This window comes from Stenella coeruleoalba, assembly GCF_951394435.1.
Source record: "Stenella coeruleoalba genome assembly, chromosome: 6".
In the NCBI taxonomy this organism is placed as follows: Eukaryota; Metazoa; Chordata; class Mammalia; order Artiodactyla; family Delphinidae; genus Stenella; species Stenella coeruleoalba.
This window is the reverse complement of record NC_137151.1, coordinates 97542707-97558516: the sequence shown is the minus strand read 5'-3', so window position 1 is coordinate 97558516 and position 15810 is coordinate 97542707. Positions and strand designations below refer to the sequence as shown.

Sequence of the window (15810 nt, the reverse complement as noted above, 5' to 3'; positions counted from 1 at the left end):
GAAATGGATAGCTGGAATTTCGAACAATAATGGGAATTCACAGTATGCACCCTTTGGTAATTGAGAGTTGATTGCATATATGAATACTGTGTTGCAACTGTTAAAGTGAAAATTTAGGTTAAGGAAAATCACCGAAGCAATCAACACAATTTAATTTACTATTCATTAAATTCCTGCAACGTATGTGTTAGTTGCTGTTCAGAGAACACTGAACTAGTTTATTTATAACTTTTAGTGTCTACATTGCAAAACTTCTTTATTTTCAATTATGTTAGGCATTTTAAGTTAAATTTAGGGGGAAAAAACTAATATATAATAAAAGGGACAATTTTTATTTGGTTAACTCATCTGTCTTAAGTACAATTACTTGTTGTCTATCCAAAATCCTCTTTTACCTTCTTCTTTCTAGTGAAATCCTGACTTTGCTTGAAGAAGCAATGTGACTAGTTCAAAGTACTCATCTCCCCATGTATTCTTGCACTTCTGGGTTACTATGTAATGGTTTTGAATAATAAGATATAACCCAAACTTCTAAGGTCAAATTTCTGGAAAGCTGTTGTTTTCTGGATAAAAGGGGAATAATCAGCCATTATGTCTTATGTCTTTTGCCCTTCATCTATCTTCCTTCCTGCCTGGAACAGGGAGGGGCAGCAGCCTTTTTGCAAACGTGAGGTTGAAAGCCACATGGTATGGATGGAGCAGCAGGAGGTCAGAAGGAGGCTGGTGCTTTGGTGGCTTGTTTGAGCAACTATACCAATCCTGGCCAGACTGCTTTTGCCCTTCATGATGCCTGAGAGAAATAAACTCTTCTCTGGTGAAACCATTGTCACTGATTATCTGTTACTTGCAGCCAAACACATTCTAGTTGAAACAGCTAATTTTAAAAATTGAATAGTCCTTATATACAATATACTAAAGTCTACACATTTCCTGCTACTGGTGCTGTTTATGGTATGTATGTTCTATCAAATGCAAATATGATTATGAGGAAAATAATCAGGGGAATGAGGGGACAGATTATCTAAAATAGGACTGTCTAAGAAAATGTGTGACAAGGTGGTAGAATATATACTGCAGTATTAAATTCTGAGAAATCAAATTAAGCAAAATTTTACCAGAATCAAACTGTTTCCCTTTCATTCAGAGAATGAGACAAAATAAGAACATTTTTTACTAATCTTATCAGAGGAAGCTAATACGCTGTTAAAATGTAACCAATTTAAAATAAAATAATTTTTATGTCTGATACAATTTTTTATTGAGATACAGTTGATATATAACATCATATTAGTTTCAGATGTAAAACATAATGACCTGGTATTTGTATATATCAAGAAATAATCAATAAGTCTACTTAACACCATACAATGATTTCTTTCAAAATCAGTGTGGAAGCATCAGTGGAAAGTTGAGTGGTTTCCAACCTGGGGATTCTAGTCTACATTTGAGTCCCCTTAAGAAAATAATAGGCAACTATAATGAAGACTTGTGAGTTATTTCTAAATATCAAAATGATGATGACTAGCAACTGTACATTTTAGTAAGCTCACAAATATCCTAAAAGAGAAATTATTTTTGCTTTGGGCTAAAATTATATACACATATCATTGGCATATTTACTTATGTTACTGGCATATTTACTTATATGTCAGAGATTGCATCATCAATCAGTCAATCACTATTGCTTATCAATGCTATTTTTTTCATGAAGGAAATTCTTCAAACATGGGGACTATGAGGGTTTCCTGCTCTCACCCTCTGCAGCAAATGCTTGACACTGGAGTTTCATATATTCTCAAGTGACTCTGAAGGCCCTCGTCTGGAAGCAATCTGATATTTTGTTGAGGCATGAATCTGAATCACTTTGCAGAAAGTGCACCTGGCACAAAGTCCAGCTTCTGAAATCTTTGGGAGTGTGATTTTCTCTGCTGGTCTTTGGATATATGGTAATTCATCTTAAGTGATTATTTTCTAGATCCAGGTAAGCTATAATGGAATAATGTAATTTATGATTAAAGTTTATTTTGGTGGTAGCACTTATTATTTTTTGTGGCATGACAATCACTGTTGGTTGGTTATTCCAATCCCATTCCCAACCACCTTCTTTCTTCCCTGCTTCTGGAATAGAGGTTAGAAAATCAAATACTCATATCCCAGTTTTTGCTTCCAGCTTTGAAAGTGAGCCAACTCTGGGTAAAAAGCTATGTGCGGAAGTGGGTTGGAGCCTTCTGGGTGGGGGGAGGCCTTATGTTTTACCAGTAGGACAGACAAGGCTGGCACTATCCTTTCACTCCTTTTACCTTTTCCTGTTTTCACCATGGGCCTTATGCCCAGAGTTGCCATGAAAGTGTCAAGGGGGAGAAGCCAAGATAGCCAGAGATACAACCAACCTCCTACCCAGTGAACTCTCCCTCCTCCTCTTCCCTGCCAGCAGGTGACTTTCCCTAGACTACTTATTATGTCAGAGACATATATCCTACATCTTTAGGTTAACAGTAGTACAGCTTTCTGTTATTTGTAGCCGAGAGCATTCTTAACTGACACACTATAGTATTATGAATTAATTTAGTCCTGTACTTAGAATATTATTATCTGAAGGATCTGAAGATGTCTCTTAAAACCTTCCATTATTTGCTTTATTTCAGGGAGAAAATTACACATAATACTGCTATTTGTGAATGAGGAGATTGGTGAAAGTATCAGGAGGAATCCTAGAGAACATTTAGTCTATGGAACATTCCAAAAGTGGAAACACATATAGCTTCCTTTCACGTAATCCAATTCCCCTTGCTTGCTCAACTCGGTAAGTATCCTTCAGATCTTAATTTGCTTTTTGCAAGGGAATTTTTTTTACTAGGAAAAAAAAATCTCTGACAGCTAAAATGACTATTCCAGTTTAGAGGGAAATTACTAATTATACCTTGTCACGAAGTAATGCATTTTTGTTTGTCAGGTATGAGCTTGGTTATGAGAATCAGCAGCCCAGGAGCTCAATTGCCCCTGGGGGAACTTAAAAAAAAAATCAATGAAATTCCTGACTAGAAATTCCTGAACATAAAAGTTCTTGGAAATTCTAACAAGGTGCCCGTATTGCTTTCTCTCTCTTACGCATGAAGCATGACGTGAAAAAGGCTCCTGGCTTCCTTTATTATGTCTGAAATATACTACTAATGACAAAAAAACTAAAATTGGAAAACAACTTGAAAGTAGTCTATTTAGTTATACGAGTGTATCATTAGTTCCTTAGGATTAAGTACCAAAAAGTTTTAACACAAAAATCTAAATGCTATTTGAAAGACACTCAAGAGACTTAATCATTGAGGACTTATCTTTGGGGAATTAGGAAATTATAATAAAATAAGTTTCTATCTAGGTAGGAATTTATCTACCCTGTTCATTTGAAGTCAAATGCAAAAATTGTAACAGTTTTGAGTGATTTATTTTTAAAAATTTAAAGTGACTTAGGTTCAAATTGATAGAACCCTTACTATTTGTATCAACATCTCAGTTTCCTCACCTATAAAATGGAATACCCACTCTTCCAACCTCATAGGTTTTCTGAAACTGGATGGTTTATACTTATTTTATTAATAGGATAAACCACTTGCTTGGAAATTCACACTTGAGCATGTCTTTTTTTACGAGAATATTACATTTTCTTCCTTTTGAGCAATTCCAGTCTACAAATGAAATAACTTCTATGAGAGTCTCTTGCTATCACCTCATTAATGACGTTGTTAAAATGATGTGATTTCTTGTTCTTTTTCCACTTCTATTCCAGTCATGATCACATTTAAACCTTCACTAATTTCAAAATTTTTTCTGAAGAGTTAAGAGGTCTTCTCTTTTGCCAAACTTCCAGTATGTTACTCAAAACTATATTTTTTTAGCTTATTTTGGGCTGGGCATATATTTCAGAATTAAAATTTTAGTACTACTTTTGGACCTTCCTTTTTACTTTTTATCCACAAATTACTTCCTCATAACACTAGTGACATCAGAGCACTAGGTTCTTTAGACCTCATTTCAAATCAAATGTTTCTGTGCACTGCAAACTCAATTTTCTTTCTCTTATTTTCCCAGGGGATTCTTAACACCCAGAAAAGTACAGCATCTTAAGAGTGCTGACCAGTAATCTGAATCGATACTGGCCTCTGCCAGGATCTCTTACTACAAACCTCTAACAGTTCTTTTGTTCAGTGTTATGACAGAGTCAATCTGATTTCCAAGTTGATGCTCATTTCTCTCCTAATATATTGGAATAAAGTGTTTTCAAGAACCAATTATATAAGCAGACCTTAATCGGTCTGTCTTCATGCTTATTTACTTTTACTAATTCATGTTTGTCACAAGACATGGTGATGCACAACCTCTAATTTACTTTGTGATCAAATCCCTGATGATCAGCAGTTCCTACTTTGGCACAATATTAATGAGTTCTTGCAGCTGACTCTAAAACATTTCGGTGTCAGCATTCCTTCTCACTGGAGAAGGCAAGGAGAATGATGGTTATGTTTACTAGGGCTCACTCACTAAAGATCCAAGGATGAGAGCAGCCCTGCAGTTTAGCCTTAAGAGTTTGATTAATAACCAACAGGGTTGGTGCCACATAAAATACGGCAGCAGCCTTTTTCATTACAGTATTAAGAAAAACATCCTTCCTCTAGTTTAGAGATTAGATTAGTTATCTTGAATGTTTGAGGTCCTTTATGATGCCCTAGGAATTCTGTCCTCTTAAAACCAAGCCAGGGACTAAAGAACATGCTTGGAATTGCTAGAAACTAAAACTTCAGCTTATTCATATTTTTATTTACTATCATTACTTGTTAAATAGATATATTCAGTATTCACTCTTCAATCTTCCTTCTCTGTAATGAAGTCAGCTACTAAACTGGAATATTTTGCTGCTGATGTAAATTACAAGGAGATCAAAGTCACTTCCTAGGACTGCGGGATCATTAAAATTAGGGCATACGATGACATTTGCGTGACATTTCTGCTTCTGAGCTTGCTTTTGCTTTCCCTGCTGCCTGGAATGCCTTCTCCTCTTTTCTATCGTGATCCAAATCCAACCAATCATTCGAAGCTCAGGCCAAATCCTTCCTTGATGAATACAGCCCGCGCTAATCTTGCCCGTCTCTAAGCCCTGTTGCCCTGTTGTCTGTGTCACACAATCTGGCACTTTCTATTCCAGAGTTCACTTGTTCTTAATTGTTTCATGTGTCTAAGGTTTACCTTCTTTGAAAACGTGTCTGCTCCCTATGCCTTTTACTTCTTTTGGATTCTCACAGTATTTCATGCAGTATCAGGCACAGGAAGAATTACTACTTGATGTCATAATTTGTATGAGGGTAAAATGTTAAAGAAGTTCTGTGATCAGCGGTGGCTGAAATAGAGAAATATTATTGGGACTATTGAAGAAAAATACGAAAAGGGAACTTAGAGTGAATTCTCATCTTTAAAAATCCAAGGTATGCATTAGTAAAATTTCAAAATGAGCTAGCTTAGCTTCGATTTTAGCAAAAACCTCTGGGAAAATAACTGCAGATATTCTAAATCTTGTCGGAGAAATGCCCTTTTTCCTACTTTTCCTTTAGTATCATTAAGATTGAAGATGGGATTCTTTTTGTTGAAAATGCTCCTAATAGCCTGGACTGAAACAGTTATTCAATAACAAGTCTGAAAAGTGGCATGTCTCACTGAAAAATCACTTATATCCCTTCAACCTGACTCTGAAAACTACATGTGCAAGAGAAGTCCACAAGGAGACCCTCACCATCGCCCACCTCTTCCTCTTTCCTCAAGGATGGCTGACACAGGACAAAATACTGAAAAGAATCCTTTTATTGTCAAAAAAATAGAATCAGTAGTTCAAATCTAGTGAAGCCAAAATCATGCTTTTTCAAATTAGAGTGAAGGGAGAAAGGTAAAGAGAGACACAGACTGGTAAAGAAAATAGCAACAAAAATCATAGTACTTGTTAACATTTACTTAATACTTAGTATGTTCTAGGTGCTATGCTAAGTACTTCCCCCGACCTAACTCTCTCTCAGCGTTGGATGCTAGCACATATGCCTCCAGGGAAATCACTAAGCAACAGTTGCTTACGACACCAACAAAGACTCCAATAATTGTATTTCTGATCTACAATGTTGCATGAAGTTATGAGCTACAAAACTAAATTTCTTTTAAATTTATTTTTCCCTCCTTAAAATACCACTGCATCTTGAACGACATAAGATCGTGTTCACCTTACTTTTGTTATAAATTGATTGAATTCTCTGTGTCTAGTTAAACAGTTTCCAAATTCCATCTCATATGCCAAAATTTACTCTAGAGGTAACTGCATTTTAATCTTAGGCAAACTCTATCTGGTGGGTTTAGGAGACAGTAAATCAATAGATATTTAATCAAAATTTACTTTTCCTTCCTTCAAATGGAAGTCTAAAAGGCAAAGCATATTCAGATCAGAAGCTAAGTATTTCAAAGATACAGTGGTATGATCTTAGTAGAAGGAACATTTTAATGTTTTGGTATGATGTTCCTAATGAGTCTTCTGACTGATGCCTTATATGATGTGCAAGTTACTTTTAATAAAAATCAAAAGCACTTCTCTCAAGATTTACATTTTATGTCCCAGCCAAGTTCCAAGATGATAAAAATCTGTATGAACAGAGAATTTCTAGGCTCTAGTTGATAGCCTGTTTAATTTAATAAATATGTGTCTGATAAAATTCACTTCTGAAAAATCCAAAGATTTGCATATCTCAATTTTCTATACTAGCATGTGACTTGAAACTACTGTATTCAATGAATATCAAGTTTTAAAAAGAGCACTGAATATTAATTTTAAAAATAAAAAATATTCCTTGTTATCAACGTTTTCTAGGAAAGAGTTTTTCTCATTTCTGAGAATAAAACAATGAAAAGTGACATCTACATCACTACACCGCGTTCAGTCTCTTTTCTGTGAAGTCTCAATATGTCAGTAGCAATACTGAAAGAAGCATATCAAAAAGCACCTGAGATTCCATCCTAATCCCCACATATAAGAAATTATCCCACTTGTAGGTAGAAAAACACTGTCATCATTATATCAGCACATCAAAATTCAATGAAGAAAAAGCTGCAGAGCCCTTCACATAATTTTAAAAGTAAATATTCCGATTGTTTCTAACATTTAGACACTGAACATCAGATTTTGACTCTTGAAAGTGTATCTATTCTATACACCACTCCAATAGTCCTCAAAGGCCGCCGTGTACATAGGCATTTTATTTTTATCCTTGGAAGTCTTTTCTTTGTCTAAGCCTAAGAAAAAGGAAATATTAATTTATCTTGGAGTAAGTCATTGGTGTTACCTCCATCCAGTTTCAGTGTTGATATTTTTTCCCTGCTTGTTCTGAGGACAGTAAAGCTTAGAGCAATTTTTGTGAAAATTGCAGCATTAATACCAGCAAACACAAGCATAGAGACGATGCAAATTAAAATATATGATTTTATATGTGGGTAATACGAATTACTAATTAACTATAGATATAATAGTCACTCTTTGCAAACCTTCACATTTTATGTATGTGTGTAAAACAGTATTTTTAATTAATTTTAAGTAATTAAACAACTAATATGATAACAAGCAAAAAATTGCATTTTAAAAGAAAACCCAAGACGATATGGGCAAAATCAGTGCAAATTTCATTGCATAATGACTTCTATGCACTCATAGCCACCTAATATTTAAGAACTTGAACAAAAATCTCATTTGTGTGTTTAAGATCCCTTAAGAATATAAATATATACATTGATTTAACTTGATATGGAATTTGTGACTGCTAGAAATTTTGCATTTCCATTCAGCTGCTAATTTTCAGAGAAAAATCCTAGTCGTTTCAAGCTATTGAACATGATAATAGCAAAAATGAGACTGATCATTAACCCTAGTAACTGCCTTTGCCTTCGTCTTAAGCTTTCAGTTAACCAAATGAATTAATGGCTACTAACTCTTTTAAAGAATTATTACTTAATTTAATCTGTGCAATCTTGTGGACAAATCCAAGATTCAATATCTCCTCTCTGCAGATGACTTCTAAATCTGTATTGCTAACCTTGACCTCTTTCTTGAGTTCCAGACTAGTATTTTCCAACGCCTCTTCGTCATAATTTGGCTTTTCTTCATGGTTCCTTTCATTTGGTCCAAGGCACCACCTTCCTGCTGATCTTCCAGCCTAAAAGTCTCAGGTAAGTTTTGAGTCCCCCCCATCTCTTGTCCCCAAATACAGGAAATTGTCAAGTCCTATATTCCCTATATCTGCAACATCTTTTATAACACATTTATCAATTCTCCTATTCTCTTTAACAGTCGTCTTCAACCTCTCATTACTGCTTACTTAAAATAACTCAGTAGTCTAGCTGGTCCTAAAAGATGTACCGCTTAATCAACTAGCACTGAAATTTCTCCTATTTTTTTCTAGAAGCTTTAAAGTTTTAGCTTTTACATTTAGATTTATGAATCATTCTGAATAAATTTCTTATCTAATGTAAGGTACAGGTGGAGGTCCTCTTTTCTTTTTATGTTTGGTTATATAGCTGATCCTTAATGAAGGCTTCAAAGAAGAAAAATGACATGGTCCAGGTTTTGTTTTAACATGGTCAACCTGTCTGCTATTTAAGTGATCATGTGAGACACCTTAGCGAGGAAAACCAACTTCTAAGACATAGTTCCCATTTGTACTTACTGCTATCCATTGCTTTTGCTTAGACTCTCCTTCCTTCTGTTACTCCCTGCTTCCATATACTCCCACCATTTCCACTCACTATTTCTTTCTCACCTAGATTATTCCTCCTTGGATGAAAGGAAGGAGCCAAAGATGCGGAAGAATATGAAGATGGAAAAGAAAGCCATTCATTGATTGGAGAAGGCCTTGGAAGAAATAGCTGGGGATATATTCAGAACACAAGTGACTGATTAGCTGAGCAGAGAGAATGAGACATCTCCGCTAACATTCACCTCTTTACCTTCTTACTTTTGTTATTTCTTTCTCCAGATCCACAAAGCATTATCCTCACAGCAGCTCACCGGTTACCTTGGGCCTCAAATTAGCCCTAAATTGCCTTTTGGTAGTATTCGATACCTAGTTTGCAGAATCTTAAATTTTCACAATTTCAAAAGAAGCCCTAATGGCTGATATCCCTGGAAATAAACATACTACTCCAATGAATACCTGCATGTAGATATAAATATTTTAAGAAAAATTATGTGTTAGCACTTGAGAAATGAATACAATGTAAAGCAATAAATGGACCATTTCAAGTTGTTCCTTCTCATAGGCATGGCTGTACGCATTTCAAATGACATATGAATTCCTTAAAAAAATTCAGGTTTTTTTGTGTTGTGTGTTTCTACCATATAGTACTTTGTATGAATTCTGTGACAGCAACACACTGAATGCATTTTAACTTACTGAAGGGAATTCACAAGAAAACAGTTTTACCCATACCGTTTTAACACTCAAGTAACAACTTCATGACCGGATGAAAAGGTGCTTCCTCTTTCGTACACTTCAGAAGCAATGCAGGGACAATTTCTAATATGCCCCCTCTGCCATGGCCATACGCTCTGAAATGCAAGCTACAGGGGCAGATGTATAATCTGGGAAATGATCCAAATTCACGACCTCCTTGGAGCCAAGGGTATTGTGTGTGCAGTGTCAGCCCTGGATGCCATACCCAGAAATTCTAATTCATAGAAACAAAGGATGAAATGGCACAGAGAAAGAAGAAGAAAAACAAAAGTCTACTGATTTCTTCATGCACGACAGGCAACAAGCACATCATCTATTGTACTAATGCTTACCAAGCTAGTATTTTCATTCCAGAGAACTAAGGGGGTTTCCTTAATCCTAGTAGACGCTAACAGCAAAGATAAGCTCTTCAGTTTCAGGAGTATAAGCTGACATCATCCAAATTCTCATGTTGTTCCTTTGCCCAATCTCAGCACCTATTCTATGCTAACATGTCTTGCATAAATGAGAAGTTGCACAAAAATTCTATAAAAGTATCAGAATTTCTGGACTTCAGAAAGAGAAAAACCAAAGAGCATTTGATGCAAAAAGGAGAATGTATGGAAGGACGGCTTTTGTTGGAATGAACAGGACTGGTTTTGATTTGTTTTAGTACCTAAAGGATCTATCAAACAGCCTTCTCATAAACTACTCTTTGGGTGTGGTCGTGACAAGGAATTCGCTCTGGAGGGTGTTCTAGGAGTCCAGAAAACAATTCTAATCAGCATCTGATCCACGGCCCACATAGGCAGTGACAACAAATAGCCCGATAAGCCTCTTCTTCCCAACTTCATGACAAGGCAAATCATAATCTGATAAAAGCTCCTTTGTAAACCCTATTTTATTTCTTCCTATAACAATGAATCATTCTAATAATCTCTAGACAGTGTCGTAAATCATAGCCTGAAACTACAAATATAACCAGCACTTTTTACTATGTGGTTTCTGATGAAGGGAATTTTCCATTTCAGACTTTCTCAGCATATTATGGACATCATTCCCAGCTTTGTTCCTATGTCCTGTGGCTTTCCATATACTTCTAAAGAGTATTTTGTCAAAAGCAACCCAGACTCAGTGAGATAAAACCATGTCTGGGTGAACATGTGCTTTAATCTGCATTGAGCCCAATGGTTTATTGAACTCAGCCATTTACGAAGGATAATCATTCATTCTTTCATCCATTCGTTCAGTCAGCAATTATTAGACTAGAGACTTCTGCTTCCAGCTATGTATTAATTCTCAAAATCCCGATAATAAAATACAAATAGATCCTGGATAAATTAAAACAAATATACATTTAAATGCACTGCTTAGCTCATAGGAAATTAAGGGAAATCCTGAAGCAAAGCAACCCGCAAAAGGATCTACAACCTGAGTAGAAGGGTAGGCAAAGAAACCTCAACGATCAAATACACTTTCCTCAGCAAAGCGAGTTCAAGAAAATCTCTCTTTACTCTGGTTCCAGAAAGGAAAAATAACAATGAAAACAAAACAACCCACAAAAAGACAATCTTCATGTCTCTTTGAGAATTTTCAACCACAGGACAACTGTCCTCTTGGAGGTATTAAATCAAGTTTATTTTTCTCTCAATTAATTAAGCTGTCAGCCAAGAAATTATATGAAAGTGGTTCCAGGTTAGTAGTACTCTGCTTGTACCCCAGAAGCAGCAAATCTAAATCTTCTGTGGAGAAAAGCACATGCAAATCAGGCTCCCCCAAATGCTCACACATTAAATCCAACCAAGTATGACATCCTAAAGAGAAATGACCAAATCCATCAAGAAAAAGTCACCGTGGATGAGAATCAGCAGAAACATGAAAGATATGTAGATACCAAAGTGGAATTAGAAGACAGACCTGGAGAAATTACTCAGAATGGAATACAGAATGAAGGCGACAGAAAAGTATGAAAGAGTGTCTAGGAGACATGGCTGAAGAGTGAGGTCTAACATACATCTAATAGGAGTTCCACTGGGGAAGAGGCACATTAACATTTATAATTTATAATTTCCCAGAAGTGATGGAAAACATTAATATACAGCCATAGGAGACACATTATATACAAAGAAAGATAGTATAAAGAAACCTACAGCAAGACCTAGATGGTAGTGAAAGTAAACATCAAAGACAAAGAGAATTTAAAAGTGTCCAGAGAAAAGACTGATCACTGGTACAGAGAGGCCAATTAGACCAATGGCTGACTTTTCACAGTAGAAGCCAGAAGACACTAGAAAAAACACCTTCAATGTGCTGCCAGCATAACACTGTATACTCAACAAAACTAGTTGTCAGAACAAGATGTTTCCTGATAAACAACAGAGTATAATCAATAGACCATCATTAAAGGAATGTCTGAAGAGCATACTTCAGAAAGAAGGAAAATGATCCCAGAAGGAAGATCTGAGGTATAAGAAAGAATGGTAAGAAAAGAAATTGGTAAATACACAGGTGAGTTTGAAAAAATAATAGATACAGAAAACATTAAAATTAATATATAATATGTGAATCAAAAAATAAGAAAGAAAAAAATGGAACACAGTATAGAAATCGGGAGGGGGTAAGGAGAGCAAAAGTATTCTAAGTTCCTTATATTGTTTGGGAAAAGGATTAAGTATGAACTAATTTTAGATTTTATTAAGTATGCATGATAAAAGTGAAGTGTATAATTTTCAAATTAATATAAGAAAAAAGTGAGTTTAAAAACAAAATGAAGGGCTTCCCTGGTGCGCAGTAGTTAAGAATCTGCCTGCCAATGCACGAGACCTGGGTTCAAGCCCTGGTCTGGGAAGATCTCACATGCCGCGGAGCAACTAAGCTCATGAACCACAACTACTGAATCTGCGCTCTAGAGCCCGTGAGCCACAACTACTGAGCCTGCGCTCTAGAGCCTGGGAGCCACAACTACTGAGCCTGCGTGCCACAACTACTGAAGTCCCTGTGCCTAGAGCACGTGCTCCACAACAAGAGAAGCCACCGCAATGAGAAGCCCGCGCACCGCAATGAAGAGTAGCCCCCACTCGCCATAACCAGAGAAAACCTGGGCACAGCAACGAAGACCCCACGCAGCCAAAAATAAAAAAAAAAACAAGAAAACAAAAAAAACCCCAAATGAAACAGGAATTCATTCTAAGAGGACAAGAAGTGACTCATGTATAAAATAATATGATAAATGTAAATCTAAGTATGCTAGTAATCTCAATACGTGCAAATGTGCCAAATTTCCAGTTACAATTCAGATTGTCAGAACGAACACACACACAAAAAAATTGTAAGACAAGACACACATATAAAGACATGGGGAGTTTGAAAGTAAAAATATGCAAAAAGACATACAAGCAAAAGACTTAGCAAATACTAAGCAAAGGATGCCTACTCCATGCCAGATACTGCTCCTGTACTGGGGCCCACGGTCTCTGCCTGTGTGCAGCTCACGTTCTGTAGGTGAGGAGACAGACAGTACGTCAAACACACACACGTACGCACACACACACCACAGACTGTGATAAGTGCTACTGGGAAGTGAACAGACTAAGTGACAGAAACTGACTTATTCTGCCTCTTTTAGATGGGGTGGTCAGGGAAGGTATATCTAAAGAAAGAACACTTGACCTAAGAACTGAATCAGAAGGAGTCAGCCACGTGAAGGTGAGGGAGATCATTCTGAGCAGAGGGAAGGCATGTGCAAAGGGCCCCAGAAGAGAACAAGTTGGCCTGCTGAACACAGAAAGCAGGTAACCCGGGCCAAGTGTCCTGAAGGAGAGGAGCAGTGGGAACAAAGTCAGCAAGGCAAGCAGGGAGATGAGGCTGGACTTGGGGCTTGTGGTCAGAAATGTGGATTATTTTCTATGAATGGTGGGACGCCATCGGAGGATTGTAAGCATTTGAGGACATGATTTGTGTCATGTTTGCCAGAGATCCCTTTGGCTCTTGTGAGGAGAATGGAATGGCAGAGAGTATGGGAGTTAGGAGGCTACTGAAGGTATGAGGTGATGGTGGCATGGGCAAGGGTAGGCAGGAAAGCTTTGGGTTGTGTTCCTGTGGGACAAACCTGATTTCCTACTGGATTAATGGGGTAGGTAAAGAAAGGTGAAAAATGAAGACTGACTCTGCATTTGTAAGAGACTGCTTTTCCAGGCTCACACAGAAGGGCACCATGGTATCTGTTATGTTTCCTTCTCTGATGAAGATGGCCTGTTAGAGGCATGTACTTCAAAATATAACTCAAGTTAAACTTGATGGAGAGAAATTCATAGTAAGAAACAGTTGAAGATTTGGACATTTCTTTGCTGAAGGAGCCAGTGTTCAACCAGAATTGAAGGCATCAGTCCATGGACAGAAAATGGGGCCCAGAGAGTGAGTATTATATAGCCCAAGGCCTCAGGGTGCACGTACTTTTCTCAAACCAAGATCTTCTGAGCTTTGCAAAAAAGCACAATGATGGAAACGATGGACATGCTGATGGAAACGTACAGAATTCATCACTGTTTCCCAGACCTCAGCAAACTGTGTCATAGGACTTCAGGATAATTTGCCAGGTTCACAAATCATTTTATAATGTTATTTCCTAATATTATTTAAAATCTCATACTTTTTCCACTAATATTTTAGTTTTTAAAATGTAACCCTATTATAAATAGAAAAATAGTACTTTACTAATACACGTTAATATAATATACTTTTGAAAAAGAAGAAGTGTTTGTCCATATAAATCACTTAAAATAGTTCATCAACTGCTAGGTCACTAGACCAACCGATAGTAACATTTTCTCTGAGCATAACAAGTAAAAAGCCTCCATCACCAGTTTGACACCAACATTTCTAAATACCTCTGACAACTCCCGGATGGCAATATCATGATACTTCACAAAACTATCTGCTTTTTTTCTCCCTCTTTCTTTGCAGTTGTTGTTTTCCTGGTTGAAAAGGCATGCACATTTACAAAAAACGGATTAGTTAATAAAAGCGTTTTTATTCAAAAGGTTACTTTCAACAGCTTTGTTCTATTTTGATGGGGTGGAATTTGTAAGTGGTTTTGTGTGTGTGTGTGGTTTCTAATTATCAACAGAGTGTTAATGAATTTGCATTTGCTTATTTTAGCAAGAAGAAGTAATCTAGGTTGCTTTAAGTTTTCTCTTTAACTTTTACATATTCATCACAAGCCCTCATTATAATTCTGCTTTTATTGGACACAGTTGGGCACCATGAACTTCTAAAAAGCATGAAGTGGGTGCCTTACTGAATAAATTTCAAAGACTACGTTCCTGCCCTCTAGGATACCAAAAATTGACAGGGGAGTTTAACATTCCCCAAATATGTTTTTCATTGGCACATTTTCCAGCAACCCATAAATGAGGTATCTCATGGTTAAGCCTCTCTCTATTCCCTTCCTCCCGAAATACTTTTGGGCCCCAAATAGGTTCCCAGCGTGACTCTGGGATTCAGCCTCTCATCTCCTTCCCAGAAACTATCCCTTTTCCTGTGGTTCTTCTGTGCATATTCTGTGCCAGTCCCCATGCTAAATCATCTCACGTGTACAACATTTCAATGATTAGATTCAGCATGTGAAATTTTAGTATGTTTGAAATGTTTTTACTTTTTTAAACCCATAAAGTTTTTCATTACTCAAACTGCACATAAATATCGTCTCAACATAAAAATTCAAATACTACAGATAAAGCAAAAGTCCCCCTTGACCCCCAACCTCATCTTCTTCCTCTAAGTAAGGCAGCCACTGTTAACTTTTTCTATGTATTTGCATTTATGTATAAGCACATGGTAGTTTCAGTGTTTGCATTCCTACTGTTGCTAGTGAACTGTGAATACCTTCGGGGCAGAATCCACAGTCCACACAACCTTGTATTTGTGGTACCTGGTCCAGGGTCCGGCACACAGTAAGCATTCAATAAATACTGGTTTAATAAAAGAGTTAACACTGGTTCCTGCCCTTTCATTCAGTAGATAACAGAGTTCTCCTGCCTATATGAGGAAAAGGTAGGCCTTGGGATTATTAATGGTCTAAGGGAGTCAAGACTATTGATCAAAGGAGATTTGAGAAGCAGCCTGTGCGGGTCCTTGGGGGCTAACTGGCTCTAGAGCAGAAGTATGAGCTAGGGCAGGAAAGGGTGAGAGAAGTTAAAAAGTATAAAACCAGAGCCTGGAGACACCTGAAGCTAAACAAGGCTAGATACCAGAGGAGACCTTGGTCTGAGGAAGCTGGGGAGGGTTTTTCAGGGAGGTGGGCCTTCAAAGA

At 36.9% G+C, this 15810-nt stretch overlaps 1 protein-coding gene across 2 annotated transcripts in view; it reads right to left on the bottom strand.

Moving 5' to 3' along the window:
• PARD3B (par-3 family cell polarity regulator beta) overlaps nucleotides 1–15810 on the bottom strand; it is a 1038680-nt gene that overhangs the window by 365561 nt on the left and 657309 nt on the right. The window lies entirely within an intron of this gene.